This window comes from Talpa occidentalis, unplaced genomic scaffold (genome assembly GCF_014898055.3).
Source record: "Talpa occidentalis isolate TD23 unplaced genomic scaffold, MPIMG_talOcc4v2.1 talOcc4.12, whole genome shotgun sequence".
In the NCBI taxonomy this organism is placed as follows: domain Eukaryota; kingdom Metazoa; phylum Chordata; class Mammalia; order Eulipotyphla; family Talpidae; genus Talpa; species Talpa occidentalis.
In genome coordinates, this window is record NW_023601212.1 from 40,246,056 (window position 1) to 40,264,089 (window position 18,034).

The window sequence follows — 18,034 nt, forward strand, 5'->3', positions numbered from 1 at the left end:
TCTTATGTCTTTTTTAAAAAAATTAGGATTTTTTTTTTAAAGGTTTATTTATTCATGCATACAAGAACCAGGGTACTGGCCAGATGTGCAGGAGGGTGAGAGGATTCACCAGAGACAGACTGGGGAACAGAACAGCCAGACTGACTGAAATACACTGCTGAAGGGAGCAGCAGGCGAGACAGGAGAGGTCTGCCACGCCATGTGGGGTTCTTGCTGGCGGGGATCAACTGGCACTGCAGAGGCTGTGGATAGCTTCACAGCACTGTGCTCAGCCACCTGCACCACCAGGGGAAGCCCTTAATCTTCTGTCTTTCAGCCTCATTATTTCATAGGGTTTTCTTTGTTGTTGATTTTTTGAGACTTCTCCATAGACAGTCACATCATATGCAACAAAAAAAACTTTATTGCTTACTTCCAGTTCTGTATATTACTTATTTTCTTATCATGTTATATTAGTTTTGACTTGGGTGTTGACTGGGACTGCAGAAAAATGGGACATCATTGTCTTCTTCCTGATCTTACCTAGAAAGCATCTAATTTCTCTTAACTGTAATCTTAGCTGCAGGCTTATTATAAAAGATACTTTTCAAGACGTTCCCCTCTGTTCCCACTTTTGGTGATAAATAATTTTGGATTTTGTGCCAAATACATTTACATTTTCACTTTCTCCCCTGTCATTCTCATCTTTGTCTTTTAAAGAACCACCTTTTGATTTTGTTGGGTTTTTTTAAAATGATTTACTGTAATTTCATTGATTTCTGTAATTCTTATTTTTCATCTTGTGCTTACTTTCAGTTTAGTTTTCTCTTTTTCTAGCTTCTTAAGATCATTGGTTACAACTCTCTGCAAGTGTAGACCTTCAATACTATGAACTTTTCTATAGGGGCTATTTTTATTTAGTTCAAGATAATTTTTAATTGTTCTTGGGATTTTTTTGATCCATGTGTTATTTAATCTCCAAATACTTGAGAATTTTCTGACTGTCTTCCTATTACTGATTTCTTGGCTAATTCCTTTGTGGTCTGATAGAGTATTTTGTGGGATTTCTATTCTTCCAAAAATTTTTTATCTAACTATATTCAGACTTAACTATCTATCAAGACTCCATGTCAAGAGTAGAAAAATATTAAGGAGCCTATCAAAAATAGTTCCCTGGAAGGTGGGAGGGGGAGGGTATGGCCTTTGGAGCCCTGTTAAGGGAAAGAAGTGTTGTCCAGTTCATGGGTGCCACTTTTGTCATTGATTCAAAAACTGAAAATTATGCTCAGGGTGAAGCATTATTGGAGCTCCTGTAGACATTTCCTAAGAAGTACACGGCCCTCTCATGTGAGATAGTTGGTGTGTGGTGGTGTTCTAGGAAGGCACCATAGCCATGAGCTGCAGAAAGCACCTTGGCCAAGGCAGCCATACAGTACATACAGTACAGTACTAGCCAACTGGGAGGAGGTTGACATGATATGGGGTCCAGCTCCAAAGACAGCCAAGTTTCAGTGTGTGAAACTAGCTGCTGCTGTGGAAGAGAGTGCATAACCATTTTGCATCTTATAAAGTTGCACATTTTTCTGAATATCCTCTGTAAACTGCAGTGTCTCCAGCCTCTCCAACCCAGAGCAGTAAGATTTTTTTCATTCATCGTAAACATCTTGTCATGACCATCCTTCATCAGGGCAACATTGCTAGTGGCCACCCAGTGGCCACAAGGACATAATTGGGACTCTGAATGCCAGTGAGATACTCTGTGGTAGCAGGAGGCTGGGGACTGCAGGTTCTATAAAGCGCAGGATTTGCTGGCTTCTTGGCCTCAGCAGTGAGAGAGCACCATACAGTGAATGTTCCCACAACATCTCTTTCAGATTTAGTAAGGTGTGTTTTATATCCGAGAATGTATTCTGTCTAAATGAATTTTCCATGTGAACTTAGGAAGAATATGTGTGTTGTTTGATAAAGTCGAACACTATTTTCAGTGAAATACAGCTGTTTATGGTACTGTTCAGTTTAACTGTGACTTTCCTAATTTTCTCCCTGCTCTTTCTCATCCTTTAATAAACAGAGGGATATTAAATTCTCCAAATATAAGAGTTTCTCTTTGCTACTTCTATCCATTTTGCCCCAGTGTGTTCTGCCACCATATGGTTACCCACATAAGGACTCCACTGTGTCTTTCAGTCTTATATTTAGGTCTTTGATTTCTAAGATACAATAGGATTTTTTTTTTAAGATTTATTTATTTATGAATACAAGAACTGGGGTACAGGCCAGAGGTGTGGGGGGTGAGGGGATTCACCAGAGACAGAGTAGGGAGCAGAACAGGTGGAGTGACTGAAATACACTGCTGAGGGGAGCAGCCAGTGAGTTAGGAGAGGTCTGCTGTGCCATGTGGGTCACCACCCTGGCTGGGAATCGAACTCGTGCTATCGTGGCTGCGGATAGTTTCATAGTGCTGCGTCTTAACCCCTTGGGCCACTTGGGCCACCAGGGACGCCCACAATGGGATTAATAGAGGTGATAATATTGGATTAATAGTTATCATTTTTGTGTTTTCTATTTGTTATCCTTTTTTCTTTCTCTTTTGTCTTCTATTTTTTTCCTACTTTTTCTGGATTTGATAGATCATACCTGATTCCATTTTTTTCCCTCTCTGCGTATCAGTTATACTTTTTTTTACTTTTTTATTGATTGCTGTTGAATTTGTGTCACATATTTACAATTAACATAAATACTCTCTCAAGTAACATTAAACCACTTAGTGGATGTGTAAATTTCTCATAATAGAGTACTCCCAGTTCTTCCTTCCCTTTACCATGTAACATTCTTGTCATTTGTTTCACATATCCATAGGCCATGATTACTGCATATACTGTAGGTGGTGTTATTTTTTTCTTTTTTTAAAGATTCTGGCATCATTTTCTTTTTTCTTTTTTTTTTTTTTTTAAAGATTTATTTATTTATACAAGAGCTGGGGTACAGGCCAGAGGCGCATGAGGGTAAGAGGACTCACCAGAAACAGAGCAGGGAGCAGAACAGGCAGACGGATGGAAAGCATGGCTGAGGGGAACAATGGGCGAGACAGGAGAGGTGTGCCACGCCTTGTGGGCATCTCCCTGGTCAGCCAGGAATTGAACCAGCACTGCAGAGGCTGCAGACAGCTTCACAGCGTGACGGTCTACCAGCTGCGCCACCAGGTAGTTCCGTGTTATTTTTTTTTAAAGATTTTATTTATTTTTTAAAGATTTTATTTATTTATGCATACAAGAGCTGGGGAATAGGTTAGAGGTGTGGGGGAGGGGGGTGTTGAGAGAATTCACCAGAGACACAGTGGGGAGCAGAACAGGCAGATCTACTGAAATACACTGCTGAGGGGAGCACTGGGAGAGGCAGGAAAGGTCTGTTGTGCCATGTGGGTCAGCTCCCTGACCAAGGATTGAACTCATGCTGCGGTGACTGCCAATAGCTTCATAGTGCTGAGATTTAACCCCTTGCGCCACCAGGGAGGCCCTAGTAGTAGTATTTTGAGCAAAGACTTGCCTGTCAGATAGGTTTTTTTACTTTAATTTGAGTTTTGTTTTTAAATATTAGTTAAATTTTTAAAAATCCATTGTCCATTAGACACCCTTCATCTTTGCTCCCATCTCCTATCCTCTTCCCCTCTGGTAACCTCAGGTCTGTTTTCAAAGTCCACGGGTTTTTTGTTTGTTTGTTTGTCCATCTTCTTTGTTTCTTTATATTATAAAATCAGATTAAATCATCCATTATTTGTTTTTCTCCTTCTGATTTATTTTGCTTGGTATAGTCCCTCAAGTTCCTTCCATTTTGCTGCAGATAGCAAAATTTCATCTTTTTTCATAGCTGAATGGTATTTTGTTGTAAATATATACCGATTTTCTTTATCCAATCATCTGTCAGTGGGCATTTACATTGTTTCCTTATCTTAGCTCTCATAAATAATGCTGCAATAAGCATTATGGTGTATGTAATTCTTTTGAGCTACTGAGTTTATATTCTTCAAATAGATATCCAAAAGTGGGATTGCTGGTAGTTCTAATTCATCTTTTTGAGGTAACTATTTTTTTCAAATATAATTGCACAAATTTACATTTCCACTAAGAGTGTATAAGGTTTCGTTTTTCTCCATATCCTCACCAACTTTTTACTAGTCATAGTCTTCTTGATACGTCATTCTCAAAGGTTTTAGATGATACCTCATTGTGCATTTCCCTAATAATGATAAGCATTTTTTCATGTACTACCTATTGGTCATTTCATATCCTCTTTGGAAAGAGATCTTCAGATCCTCTGCACATTTTTTAATTGGGCTGTTTATTTTTTTGTTGGATTGCATGAGTTCTGTATATACTTTGTTTTTTTTTTTTTTAAAGATTTATTTATACAAGCACTGGGTACAGTCAGAAGCGTGAGAGGGTGAGAGAATTCACTAGAGCCAGAGCAGGGACCAGAACAGGCAGACTGACGAAATACACTGCTGAGGGGAGTAGCGGGTGGCAGGAGAGGTCTGCGCGCCATGTGGGACCCTTGCTGGTGGCCGGGGATCCAACCAGTGCTGCAGAGGCAGCAAATAGATTCGCAGCCCAGAGCTCAACCGCTGTGCCACCAGGGGAGACCATGTATATACTTTGAATGTTAACTCTGTTGCATATGTGATATGTAAATATCTTCTCATTTGTTAACCTTTTTTATTTTGCTGATATTTTCTTTCATAGTGCAGAAGCTTTTTATTTTTTTTTTAAGATTTATTTATTCATGAATACAAGAACCAGGGTACAGGCCAGATGCGCAGGAGGGTGAGAGGATTCACCAGAGACAGAGTGGGGAACAGAACAGGCAGACTGACTGAAATACACTGCTGAGGGGAGCAGCAGGCGAGACAGGAGAGGTCTGCTGCGCCATGTGGGATTCTCGCCGCCAGCCGGAATCAAACCCTCACTGCAGAGGCTGTGGACAGCTTCACAGTGCTGCACTCAACTGCCTGCACCACCTGGGGAGGCCCTGTGCAGAAGCTTTTTAATTTAATGTGTTCCATTTGTTTATTTTGCTTTCATTTCTTCTACTGTTGATGTCAAGTGCCCAAAGATGCCTTTAATGCTGATATTATGAAATATATCACTATGTTTTCTGTTTTGAGTTTTGATTTCACATCTTCCATCCAGGTCTTTAATCCATTTTTAATTTATGTTTGTGTATGGAGTTAAATAATGACAGTGGGGTTAAAGAATGATGGAATTTCACTGTTTTGTATGTGGTTTTCCCAAGACCATTTGTTGAATAAATTTTTCTTTTTCCATGGTGTGGTCATTGCTCCTTTGTCATAGATTGTGCCGATAGATGTGTAGGTGTTATCTTTGGGTTCTCAATTTTCTTGATAAATGTGTCTAGTTTTATTCCCATTCCATACTCTTAAATTGCTGTCACTTTTGTAATATAGTTTGAAGTCAAGTAATATTTTCTTTATTCTCAAGATTGCTTAATTATTCAGAGTCTGCCGTGGTTTCATATAAATTTTAGTAATTTTTGTTCTATTTTCTTAAAAAATATTTGAACTTTGATAGAGATTACATTGACTCTGTAGATGACTTTTAGTAAGATAACCATTTTAGCTATTATCTCCCCACTCATGAACATGGAGTATCTTCCCATCTCTCTGTGAACCTTATGTATTTTAACAGTGCCTTATCATTTTTGTTGTATAAGTCTTTCACCTTCTTTGTTAAATTTATTCTTAAGTATTCCCTTCTGGGGCTATTGCATGGGATTTTCTTTTCTTCTTTTTCTTTCTCTTCTTATCCATTTATATATAGGAATACAACAGATTTTTACATATTGATTTTTCTAGCCTGCCACCATACTGTGCATATTTACTGTTTTTTATGTTTTAGTGGGGTCTGTAGGATTTATCATCTGCAAGTAGTGATAGTTTCACTTCTTTTCTAATCTGGATTCCTTTTATTCCGTGTTGTCTGGTTGCTCTAAGAACTCTAATGGTAAAAGTAATTAAGGATTTTAGAAGCACTGTTATTTTCCTTTCATTTATTCTTCCTCAAACACTTTCTGTTTTTATCATTTTCTTCCTTTTGAATTTTTTTCTTTTTTTTCTTTTTTATATATTTTTTTAATTTTTTCCATCATTGTTCATTTTTAAACAAATTTGCTTCTCTCCATCCCCTCAGGTGTAGTCCCCATAGAATTTCCTTCCCCATTGCACCCATGCATCATCACCTCAGTCCCCTGTTCTCCTTCCTCCCTCCCTCTGATCCCTCTCCCTCCTCCTCCCCTGCGGGATGTCTCTGATTTATGATTGTCTGTTTTTGCTTCCTTTTGGAGAATTTCTTTAACATTTCTTATAAAGCAAATATGCTGGTGACACATTTCCTCACCCTTTAATTGTTTGAGAAGGTTTTGCATGGCACAGAATTCTGAAAAGGTTTTTTTTTCCTTCTGTCAACACATGATATATTGCACTCTACTCCTTTCTTACTTGCATGGTGTTTGTTTGTTTGGATTTGTTGGGTTTTTTTTTTTTGTTTGTTTTTTGTTTTGGAAGGGAGGTGGTATATTAATACTTTTCTTTAATTATTTGATTCTCTCTAACCAAGGTGTATTTTTCCCCTCTGGTTTCTTTCAAGATTAAATTTTTCAATGTGTTGTATGATTTTATTTGTTGTTTATTTCATTAAGCCAGACATGATGCACTGAGGTAAAGAAACTAAGGTCAGTGAGCCCGTAATGTGAGGTTTAAAGTTTATCAGACTAGGGTTAGTCTGTATTTACTATTTGTTGAACTCATGCCAGAGACTAAAATTTCACCTGATATCCTTTCTTTTATCTCTTCTGTCATCTTTGTCATCTAGAAATTTCTCAAAAAAGGTCTGAGACATGCATTTTCACAGGATCCCAGGATTGATAACAGGAGTATCAGTGGAGAAGAAGCCTTCTGTTGTCCTAGAATTTGGTCTCAGTCTGTTAATGAGTCTGGCTCCCTTCTGAGGTATAGTTATGTTTACCTAACTAACTAAAATTAGAGGCAGGGGCCTCCCTGGTGGTGCATGGGGTTAAGCATAAGCACTATGAAGTAATCCCCCCAGCCAGGGAGCCCCACATGGCGCAGCAGACCTCTCCTGTTTCACCCAGTGCTCCCCTCACCAGTGTATTTCAGTCAATCCACCTGTTCTGCTCCCCACTCTCTCTCTGGTGAATCCTCTCACCCCCCCACACTTCTGGCCTGTACCCCAGATCTTGTATGTATAAATAAATAAATCTTTTTTAAAAAATAAAAAATAAGGGCCTCCCTGGTGGTGCAGGCGGTTGAGCACCACACTGTGAAGTTGTCCGCAGCCTCTGCAGCTCGGATTTGATCCCCGCTGGCCAGTGAGAATCCCACATGGCACAACAGACCTCTCCTGTCTCGCCCGCTGCTCCTGTCAGCAGTGTATTTCATCAAGTCTGCCTGTTGTGTTTCCCTCTCTGTCTCTGCTGAATCCTCTCATCGTCCCACACATCTGGCCTGTACCCCAGTTCTTATATAAATAAATCAATCTTTAAAAAACAATAATAATGAAAAATAAAAAATAACCCCCACCTTGTTCAGCTAGGATATAATCAAGAGCAATTTTATTCTCTAGTACAATTCACATAAAAGAATCCAAAGATTTCTCTTGGGATGCTATTGCCTTAGCAACAGATCTAGCAATACCACCTTAAGATTTTAGATAAATTTATGATTATGTCATCATTTTGTACCAGCACCCACTCAGGAAATGAAATTTTCAAAAATCTTATGCCTTGTTTTTCAGAAACACCACCCATAATTTTCTTATTTTTTTATTAATTTATTTTTTATTCTTATAATGTTTGCTTTCTTTTCTCAGGTGTAGTCCCATAGAATTTCCACCATAATTCACCCATGCACCATCACCATGGTCCTTTGTGCTCTTCCCACCCTTGTTTTGATCCCTTTCCCTCTCTTACCCCTAGGATGTCTCTGATTTATAGTTGTCCTTTTTTTTCCTTTTGTTATGTTTTCTTCTTGTTATAATTTTTTTTTCCTTGATCCCTTGTATTCATCCTATAAGTGAAACCATCCGGTATTTTTCTTTTTACTTCTGAGTTATTTCACTGAGCATAATCCCTTCGAATGGCATTAGTTTATCTTTTTTGACTGCTGAAGAGTATTCATTGAATATATATACCACATCTTCTTAATCTAGTCATCTATTTTGGGCATTTAAGTTGATTCCAAGTGTTACCTATTAAAAATAGCACTGCAATAAACATAGGGGTGCAGGTATTCTATTGAATCAATGTTTTTGTGTCCTTTGTTTAGATCCCTAGGAGTGGAATTGCTAGGTCATATAGTAGCTCCATTTTTAGTAGACAGAGGAACCTCCAGACAGCCTTCCATAGTGGTTGGACCAGTTTGCATTCCCACCAGCAGTGTAGGAAAGTTCCTTTTTCACATCTCACCAACATTTGTGGTTACTAGTTTTTTTTTTAATATGTGCCATTCTCACTGTGTTAGGTGGCATCTTATTGTGGTTTTAATTTACATTACCCTGATAATGAGGGATGTTGAGCATTTTTTTGTATGCCTGTTGGCCATTTGCATTTCCTCTTTGGAGAAGTGTCTTTAAAGTTTTTCTACCCATTTCTTGGCTGGATTGTTTACTGTTTTTGTTGGGTCATGTGAGTTCTTTGCAGATCTTTGTGATCAGTCCTTTATCAGTTGTATGTAGTGCAAGGATATTTTCCCAGTCAGTGGGGTATTTCTTTGTGTTGGTTAATGTCTTTTTTGCTGTACAGAAGCTCTTTAATTTGATGTAGTCCCAGCTGTTCATCTTTTTCTTCACTATCTTTGCTTTAGGTGTGTCTTTAAAGATGTTACTGAGCTGTATGTCATACAGTGTTTTGCCTTTATTTTCTTCTATATGTTTTATGGTTTCAGGTCTTATGTCTAATTCTATGATCCTTTTTGCGTTGGTTTTTGTGCATGGTGTGAGATAGTAGACTAGCTTCATTCTATTGCCTGTAGCAGTCAAGTTTTCCTAGCACCATTTATTGAACAAACTGTCTTTGTTCCATTGCATATTCTTTGCTCCTTTGTCAAAGATTAGTTGTCCATAAACCTGTGGGTTTATTTCTGGATTTTCTATTCAATTCCATTGGTCTATGTATCTGTTTTTGTTCCAGTACCATGCAATTTTAATTATTACAGCTTTGTAGTATAGTTTGAAGTCCAGGCTTGTGATACCTCCACTCCACCTCTTTTTAGACAGGAGAGCTATGGCTATTAGAGGTTTTTTGTGTCTCCATATGAATTTCATCGATATTTGTTCTATTTCTTTGAAGAATGTCATTGAGATTTTTGTTGAAATAGCATTGAATCTGTAAATTGCTTTTGGTAGGATGACCATTTTGATAAGGTTAATTCTTCCAATCCATGAGCAGGGAATGGCTTTCCATTTCTTTATGTCTTCTTCTATTTCTTTTAACAGTGTTTTATCATTTTCTTTGTATAGGTCCTTCACCTCTTTGGTATTATTCCCAAGTATTTGGGTGGTTTTTTTTTTTCAATTATAAAAGGGATGGTTTTTTTATATTTCTTCTTCAGATTGATTGTTTGCATATAGGAATGCTACTGATTTTAGTGTGTTGATTTTGTTTCCTGCTACTTTACTAAACTGATTATTTTGATTAATTCTTCTGTGGAGTTTTTGGGGTTCTCTGTGCATATTATCACATCATTTGCAAATAGTTATTTACTTCTTCGTTCCCTATTTGGATTCTTTGTATTCCTTGTCTTTTTCTTGTCCTGTTGCTCTGGCTATGACTTCCAGTAATATGTTGAAAAGCAGTGGTGAGAGTGGACATCCTTAAGTTGTTCCAGATCTTAAGGGAAAGGCTTTCAGCTTTTCATCATTGAGGATGATACTGGCTATGGGTTTGTCATATATTGCCTTTATAATGTTAAGGTATGTTCCTTCTATCCCAAGAATTTTAAGGGCCATCATTATAATTGGATGTTGAACTTTGTTAAATGCTTTCTCAGCATCTATTGATATGATTACAAGGTTTTAATTTTTCTTTTTGTTGATGTGTTGGATTACAGTAATTGATTTTCTGATGTTGAACCATCCTTTTGTCCCTGGAATAAATCCTGCTTAGTCATGGTGAATTATCTTTTTGATGCATTGTTGGATTCTGTTGGCTAGAATTTTATTGAGGATTTTTGCATCAGTATTCATTAGCGAGAGTGGCCTGTAGTTTTCTTCTTTTGTGATGTCCTTCTTTGGTTTTGGTATTAGTGTAATGTTGGCTTCATAAACCGTATTTGGTAGTATCCCTTCCTTTTCAATTTTTTGAAAGAGTTTGTGTGGGATAGGTACTAATTTGTTTTGAACATTTAGTAAAATGTATTTGTAAATCCATCTGGACCTAGGCTTTTGTTTTGTGGGAGGGTTTTGAGTACTGTTTCAATTTCATTGCTTGTAATTGGTCTGTTCAGGTGCTCTATTTCTTCTTTATCTAGCTTTGGAAGATTGTACAGTTGTAGGAATTTGTCCATCTCTTCTAGATTGTTGAACTTGTTTGCATATAACTGTTCTTAGTAATCTCTGATTATTCTTTTGATTTCTGCTATGTCTGTTGTGATTTCTCCTCTTTCATTTATGATCCTATTTATTTGTGCTTTCTCCCGTTTTTCTTTATGGGCCTGGCTAGATGTTTGTCTATTTTGTTTACTTTTTGAAGAACCAACTTTTGGTTTCATTGTCTTTTGGATTGTTTTCTTAACTTCTGTTTCATTTATTTCTGCTTTGATTTTTATTATTTACTTTCTTCTACTAGCTTTTGGGGTTTCTTGTTGTTCTTTTTCCAGTTCTTTCTTTTTTAAAAATTTGTTTATTTATGCATACAGGACTGGGGTACAAGCCAGAGCTGTAGGGGTAAGAGAATTCACCAGAGACAGAGTGGGGAACAGAACAGGTGGATCGACTGAAATACACTGTTGAGGGGAGCAGAGGGTGAGACAGGAGAGGTCTGCTGCACCATGTGGGTTAGCTTCCTGGCCAGTCTGGGATCGAACTTGTGCTGCAGTGGCAGTGGACAGCTTCATAGTGCTGCAACTTAACCCCTTGCACCACCAGGGAGGCCCCTTTTTCCGGTTCTTTAATATGGGAGTTTAGGTTGTTTCTTTGAGTTCATTCTTGTTCCTTAATGTGAGCTTGTATTGTTTGTTTGTTCGTTTTTGTTTTTTGTTTTAAGATTGATTTGCTTATTTATACAAGAACCTGAGTACAGGCCAGATGCATGGGAAGGTGAAAGTATTCACCAGAGACAGAGCGGGGAACAGAACAGGCAGACTGACAAAATACACTGCTGAGGGGAGCAGCGAGCATGACAGGAGAGGTCTGCCGTGCCATGTGGGACTCTCACCGGCTGGCCGGGATTGAACCAGCGCTGCAGAGGCTGTGGACAGCTTCACAGGTTGTGCTCAACCGCCACGATACCAGGGGAGGCCCAAGCCTGTATCGTTATATATTTTCCACTTATAACTGCTTTTGCTGTGTCTCATAGATTCTGTAGAGTTGTTTCCTCATTATCATTCATCTCAAGATATTTTTTAATTTTTTCTTTGATCTTCTAATTGATCCAATGATCTTCCAGTAGTGTGGATTTCAATCTCCATGAGGTAGGAAGGTTCCTTGCTTTCTTTTCATGGTTTATTTCTAGCTTGGTGCTGTTATGGTCAGAGAAGATAGTTGGTATGATTATGATTTTTTCCCCCTTTTTTTATATTTTATTTTATATATTTCTTACATCATTTTTCATTTTTGCACAATGTATGCATTTTCATCTTGGTTATATTCCCCATACGATTGCACCCCCCCCCTTATTTTGACACCAGCCCCTCCTCCCCTGCACCCCACCCCCCATAGCGTGTCTCTGGTTTATAGTTGCTTGTTGATTTTGATTTTTACTTCATTATAGTTATTCTTTTTTATGGTCCCTTATTTAGGTTTTCTAAATACCTACTATGAGTGGGGCCATCCGGTATTTTTTTTTTTCTTTCTGGCTTATTTCGCTGAGCATGATCCCTTCCAGCTCCATCCATGTTACTGCAAATTGCATGAGTTTATCTTTTTTGATTGCTGAGTAATATTCCATTGTGTATATATACCACATCTTCTTGATCCAGTCATCTATTTTTGGGCATTTGGGTTGTTTCCAAAGCTTAGCTATTGTAAACAGTGCTGCTATAAACATAGGGGTGCATGTGTCCTTTTGAATTAATGTTTCTGTGTCATTTGGGTAAATACCTAGGAGTAGAATTGCTGGATCATATGGATGCTCTATCTTAAGTAGGTTGAGGAATCTCCACACAGCTTTCCATAGTGGGTTGGACCATTTTGCATTCCCACCAGCAGTGCAGGAGAGTTCCTTTTTCTCCACATCCTTGCCAACATTTGTTGTTGCTACTTTTTTTAATATGTGCCATTCTCACTGGTGTAAGATGGTATCTCATTGTAGTTTTGATTTGCATTTCCCTGATCAAAAGTGATTTGAACATTTTTTCATATGCCTGTTGGCCATTTGCATTTCCCCTTTGGAGAAGTCTCTTTTTAGCTCTTCTGCCCATTTTTTGACTTGATTATTTTCTTTGTTTTTGTTGAGTCTCATCAGCTCTTTGTAGATTTTTGTGATCAGTTCTTTATCATTAGTGTTGTGTGCAAAAATTTTCTCCCAGTCAATGTGGTTTCTCTTTGTTATTGTTATTGTTATTTCTTATTGTTATTGTTATTTCTCTTTTCATTATTGTCTCTTTTGCTGTACAGAAGCTCTTTAATTTGATGTAGTCCCAGCTGTTTATCTTTGCCTTCACTATCACTGCTTTGGGTGATGTATCTATAAAGATGTCTTTGAGGTGCATGTCATGTAGTTTTTCGCCTCTATTTCCTTCTATGTATTTTATGATTTCAGGTCTTATGTCTAGGTCTTTAATCCATTTTGAGTTGGTCTTTGAGCTGGTGTGAGATAGTAGTCAAGTTTCATTCTTTTGCATGTAGCAACCCAGTTTTCCCAGCATCACATATTGAACAAATTTTCTTAGCTCCAGTGCATATTCTTTGCTCCTTTGTCAAAGACTAGTTGACCATAAATCTGAGGGTGTATTTCTGGGTTTTCTGTTTGGTTCCATTTGGTCCATGTGTCTGTTCTTGTTCCAATACCATGCAGTTTTGATTAGTATGGCTTTGTAGTATAATTTAAAATCTGGAAGTGTGATGCCTCCACTCCCTTTTTTTTTTTTTTTTTCCCCAGGAGGACTTTAGCTATTCAAGATTTTTGGTGGCTCCATATGAATTTCATCAATATTTGTTCTCTTTCTTTGAAGGACGACATTGAAGTTTATATTCCAATAGCATTGAATCTGTAGATTGCTTTTGGTAAGATGGCCATTTTGATAATGTTAATTCTTCCAATCCATGAGCAGGGGGATGTATTTCCATTTCTTTGTGTCGTCTTCTGTTTCTTTTAAGTGTTTTATAGTTTTCTTTGTATAGGTCCTTTACTTCTTTTGTTAGGGTTATTCCCAAGTATTTGATTTTTTTTGTTTCAATAATAAAAGGTATGGTTTTTTTTATTTCTTCTTCAGATTTATTTTTGTGTATAGGAAGGCTGCTGATTTTTGTGTGTTGATTTTGTATCCTGCCACTTTACTAAACTGATTGATTAGTTTAATTAGTTTTTTATTTTTTAAGATTTATTTATTTATTTATACAAGCACTGGGTACAGTCAGAAGCGCGGGAGGGTGAGAGAATTCACTGGAGCCAGAGTGGAGAGCAGAACAGGCAGACTGATGAAGTACACTGCTGAGGTGAGCAGTGGGCAGCAGGAGAGGTCTGCGCGCCATGTGGGACCCTCACCTGGCAGCCGGGGATCAAACCAGCGCTGCAGAGGCTGCGGGCAGCTTCGCAACCCAGCGTTCAACCACTGCGCCACCAGGGAGGCCCTGATTAGTTTTTTCTGTGGAGTTTTTGGAGTTCTCTATGTATATTATGATATCATCTGCAAATAGTGATAGTTTGACTTCTTCCTTGCCTATTTGGATTCTTGTATGTCTTTCTCTAGTCTTATTGCTCTGGCTAGGACTTCCGGTATTATATTGAAAAGCAGTGGTGAGAGTGGACATCCTTGTCTTGTTCCAGACCTTAATGGAAATGCTTTCAGCTTTTCACCATTGAGAATGATATTTGCTGTGGGTTTGTCATGTATGGCCTTTATGATGTTGAGGTACGTTCCTTGTATCCCAAGAATTTCAAGGGCCTTTATCATAAATGGGTGTTGTACTTTGTTGAAAGCTTTTTCAGCATCTATTGACATTATCATATGGTTTTTATATTTCTTTTTGTTGATGTGTTGGATTACATTGATTGATTTTTGGATGCTGAACCATCCTTGTGTCCCTGGAATGAATCCTACTTGGTCGTGGTGAATTATCTTATGGATACATTGTTGGATTCTGATAGCTAAAATTTTATTGAGGATTTTTGCATCAGTCTTCATTAGGGAGATTGGCCTGTAGTTTTCTTTTTGTGTGTTGTCCTTGTTCGGTTTCGGTGTTAGTGTAATGTTGGCTTCTTAGAACGTGTTTGGTATTTATCCCTTCCTTCTCAATTTTTGAAAGAGTTTGTGAAGGATAGGCACTAATTCGTTTCTGAATGTTTGGTAGAATTCATTGGTAAATCTATCTGGTCCTGGGCTTTTGTTTTTGGGAAGGGTTTTGATTACCATTTCAATTTCACTGCTTGTAATTGGTCTGTTTAGGTGTTCTATTTCTTCTTTATGTAGCTTTGGGTGATTGTAAAGTTGTAGGAATTTGTCCATCTCTTCTAGATTGTTGAGCTTGTTTGCATATAACTGTTCATAGTAGTTTCTGGTTGTTTTTTTGATTTCTGCTGTATCTGTTATGATTTCTCTTCATTTGTGATCCTATTTATTTGTGCTTTCTCCCGTTTTTCCTTTGTGAGCCTGGCTAGGGGGTTGTCTATTTTATTTTTTCGAAGAACCAACTTTTGATTTTGTTGATCTTTTAGGCTGTTTTTTTAGTATCTATTTTATTTTTTTTGTGCTTTGATTTTTATTATTTCTTCTCCTGGTTTTGGGGTTTTTTTGTTGTGCTTTTTCTAGTTCTTTTGCTTTGAGATTAGGTTGTTTCTTTGAGTTCTTTCTTGTTTCTTGATGTGAGCCTGTATTGCTAAATATTTTCCTCTTATTACTGCTTTTGCTGCATACATTTAGGAAATTGGTGTCCTCCTTGTTGTTTAACTCAAAGTATTTTTCAATTTCTTCTTTGATCTCCAGGTGGTCTTCCAGTAGTGTGGGTTTCAACCTCCATGAGATAGGAGAGTTCCTTGTCTTCTTTTTATTGGTTATTTCTAGTTTGATGCCTTCATGATCAGAGAAGATGGTTGGTATGATTTCAATCTTGGTGTGCTTGTCTTGTGTCACAGTATGTGATCAAACCTGGAAAATGATCCTTGTGCGCTTGAGATAAACGTGTACTCTGATTTTTTGGGGTTTAGTGTTCTATAGATTCTGTTAAGCCTATGAGCTCTAGTTCCTTATTTAGAGCTTTAATGTACTTACTTATTTTTTGTCTCATTGATCTATCCATTGTTGATAGTGGTATTTTGAAGTCTCCTACTACATATATGTTTTCTCTAATGTCTGCTTTCAGAGATAATAATAATTGCCTGATATATTTTGGTGCTCCTTTGTTTGGTGAATATATGTTAATGAGTGTTATTTCTTCTTGAAGTATTGTCCCCTTGATCATAATGTAGTGACTGTCTGGGTCTCTTTTTACCTTTCTGAGTTTGAAATCTGTTTTATCTGATATAAGTATAGCTGTTTCTGCCTCCTTTTTTGGTCCTTTTGTTTGTAGGATTGTTTTCCATCCTTTTACTTTCAGTCTATTTTTATCTCTTGTAGTTAAGTGAGATTCCTGGAGGCAGCAAAAGGTTGGGTTTTGTTTCTTAATCCATCCTGCAACTCTGTGTCTTTTTATTGAGACATTTAGTCCGTTTACATTTAGGGTTAATATTGATATGTTAGCATCTGTATTTGCCATTTTGTTTGACTTTTCTGGTTATTTTTTTAGTAATAATTTTTTTTTTGTCTTGTTTCATTCTTATTCATCCCTCTGTTGGTTCTGGCTTTAGGACTCCTTGTAGTATTTTTTGGAGTGGGGGTTTAGTTTTAATGAAATTCTTGAGTTTTTCTTTGTCTGGGAAGGTCTTCATTCTTTCTTCATAGTGGAAGGAAAGCTTTGCACGATAGAGTATTCTCGGTTGGCATTTGTTGTCTTAGAGTCTGGTGACTATGTCCCTTCACACTCTCCTTGCCCGTAGTGTTTCTTCGGAGAAGTCTGATGTCAGTTTGATTGGTTTTCCTTTGTATGTTATCTGTTTCTTCCCGCTTGCCATATTCATTATTTTTTCCTTGTCTTGGATTCTTGGGAGCTTTACTATTATGTGTCTCGCTGTATTTTTCCTTTCATGGAAATTTGGTGTTCTTCTTGCTTCTTGTATGTCTGTTTTCAGCTCCTTCTTCATGTTTGGGAAGTTCTCTTCAATTATTTCCTTGAATATTTTCTCTGTCCTATGTCTCTCTCCTCTCCTTCTGGGATTCCTATAACTCTTATATTTCCTTTTCTCATGGAGTCAGATAGTTTCCGAAGTCTTTCTTCATTCTTTTTCCTTCATACTTCTCTTTGCTTTTCTGTTTTGGTTCTTTCTATTTCTATGTCTTAGAGAGTGCTTATTTGTTCTTCCATTTCATCAATTCTGTTATCACTGCTTTTCCCAGAGTTCTTTAGCTCTTCCATTAATCCTTTGATCTGCATTTCTTTCACTTCCCTCTTTAGGGACTCAATTTCATTCTTCTGATCCTTGTTTTCCTTAATGACTTCTGTCAGTTTTTTAATCATGGCAATTTTAAATTCTCTTTCTAGAAGGCTTAGAAGTTCTTCCAAGTCACTGTTGTTGCAATCTGGTGGGTGGTTTTCTTTTTGTGGTGTGTCTTTTCCTGAGGACTTGCTTGGTTGCATGTAGTTTTTCTTCTCCCTGCTGCTTCTTTTCTAATTTGTCTTATGTGTTGAGACACTGTGTCACTGGTACTGGCCAGCATCTTTTTGGTGTGCTCTTCTGGGATTTCAGAAAATGATGGTCCAATCTAGTCAAATACTGTTATGCCAGAAGTCCATTAAGGCAGTGATACCATGAGTATGTTAATGGTCACTGTCACAGAATATCTCCTTCTTCTGTGTTTGTTTAATTCCAAAGGTGTGTCTTGAAGTCCTACAGACTGCCCTGGAGGTGGGGTGGCTGGATTGCTCTCTGGGCTTCAAATCGCTGGATCTCCCTCTGCGCTCCAACTCCCTGCCAGGCAAGACCTGGCTTGTGGGGGCCTCTGGCTGCGGGGGCAGCCCTCTCCCAGTTCCAAGCAGCCTTGGTTGAAGCAAAGGTCCCTATTCTAAAATGGCAAGTTGGAAGCGCATTTTCCTGCACCCACGGTCTGCCCCAGCTGCAGTTGCCTGATCCCCTCTAAGCTCGGCCAGATGGGGCCTAGCATGAGGGGGCTTTCCAGCTCACCTCGGGCTGCAGAGGGAGCCTTCTCCCAGTTTCAAGCAGTCTTTGTTGAGCAAAGGTCCCTATTCTAAAATGGTGAGTCAGAAGCACACTTCCTTGCGCCCACAGTCTGCCCCTGCGGTGACTGCCCACTCCCCCTCTGGGCTCTGATTATGATCTTAATGTATCTGTTCATGTTTGTCTTGTGTCCCAGTATATGATCAGTCCTGGAGAATGATTCATGTGCACTTGAGAAAAATGCGTACTCCGATTTTTTGGGATTCATTGTTCTATAGATGTTTGTTAAGCCCATGAGGTATATACAGGTCCTTGTTTAGAGCTCTAGTGTCCTTGTTTATTTTTTGTTTTGTTGATTTTTCCATTAGGGAGAGAGGTG

The 18,034-nt window shown here is 38.1% G+C and overlaps 1 protein-coding gene and 1 pseudogene across 3 annotated transcripts in view; one reads left to right on the plus strand and one right to left on the minus strand.

The window, feature by feature from the left end:
* The window catches only part of LOC119240989 (zinc finger protein 791-like), a 53,938-nt gene that overhangs the window by 9,382 nt on the left and 26,522 nt on the right, over positions 1–18,034 (plus strand). The gene's annotated exons all lie outside the window — the stretch shown is intronic.
* On the minus strand, positions 1,194–2,843 carry LOC119240259 (proteasome subunit beta type-2-like; annotated as a pseudogene).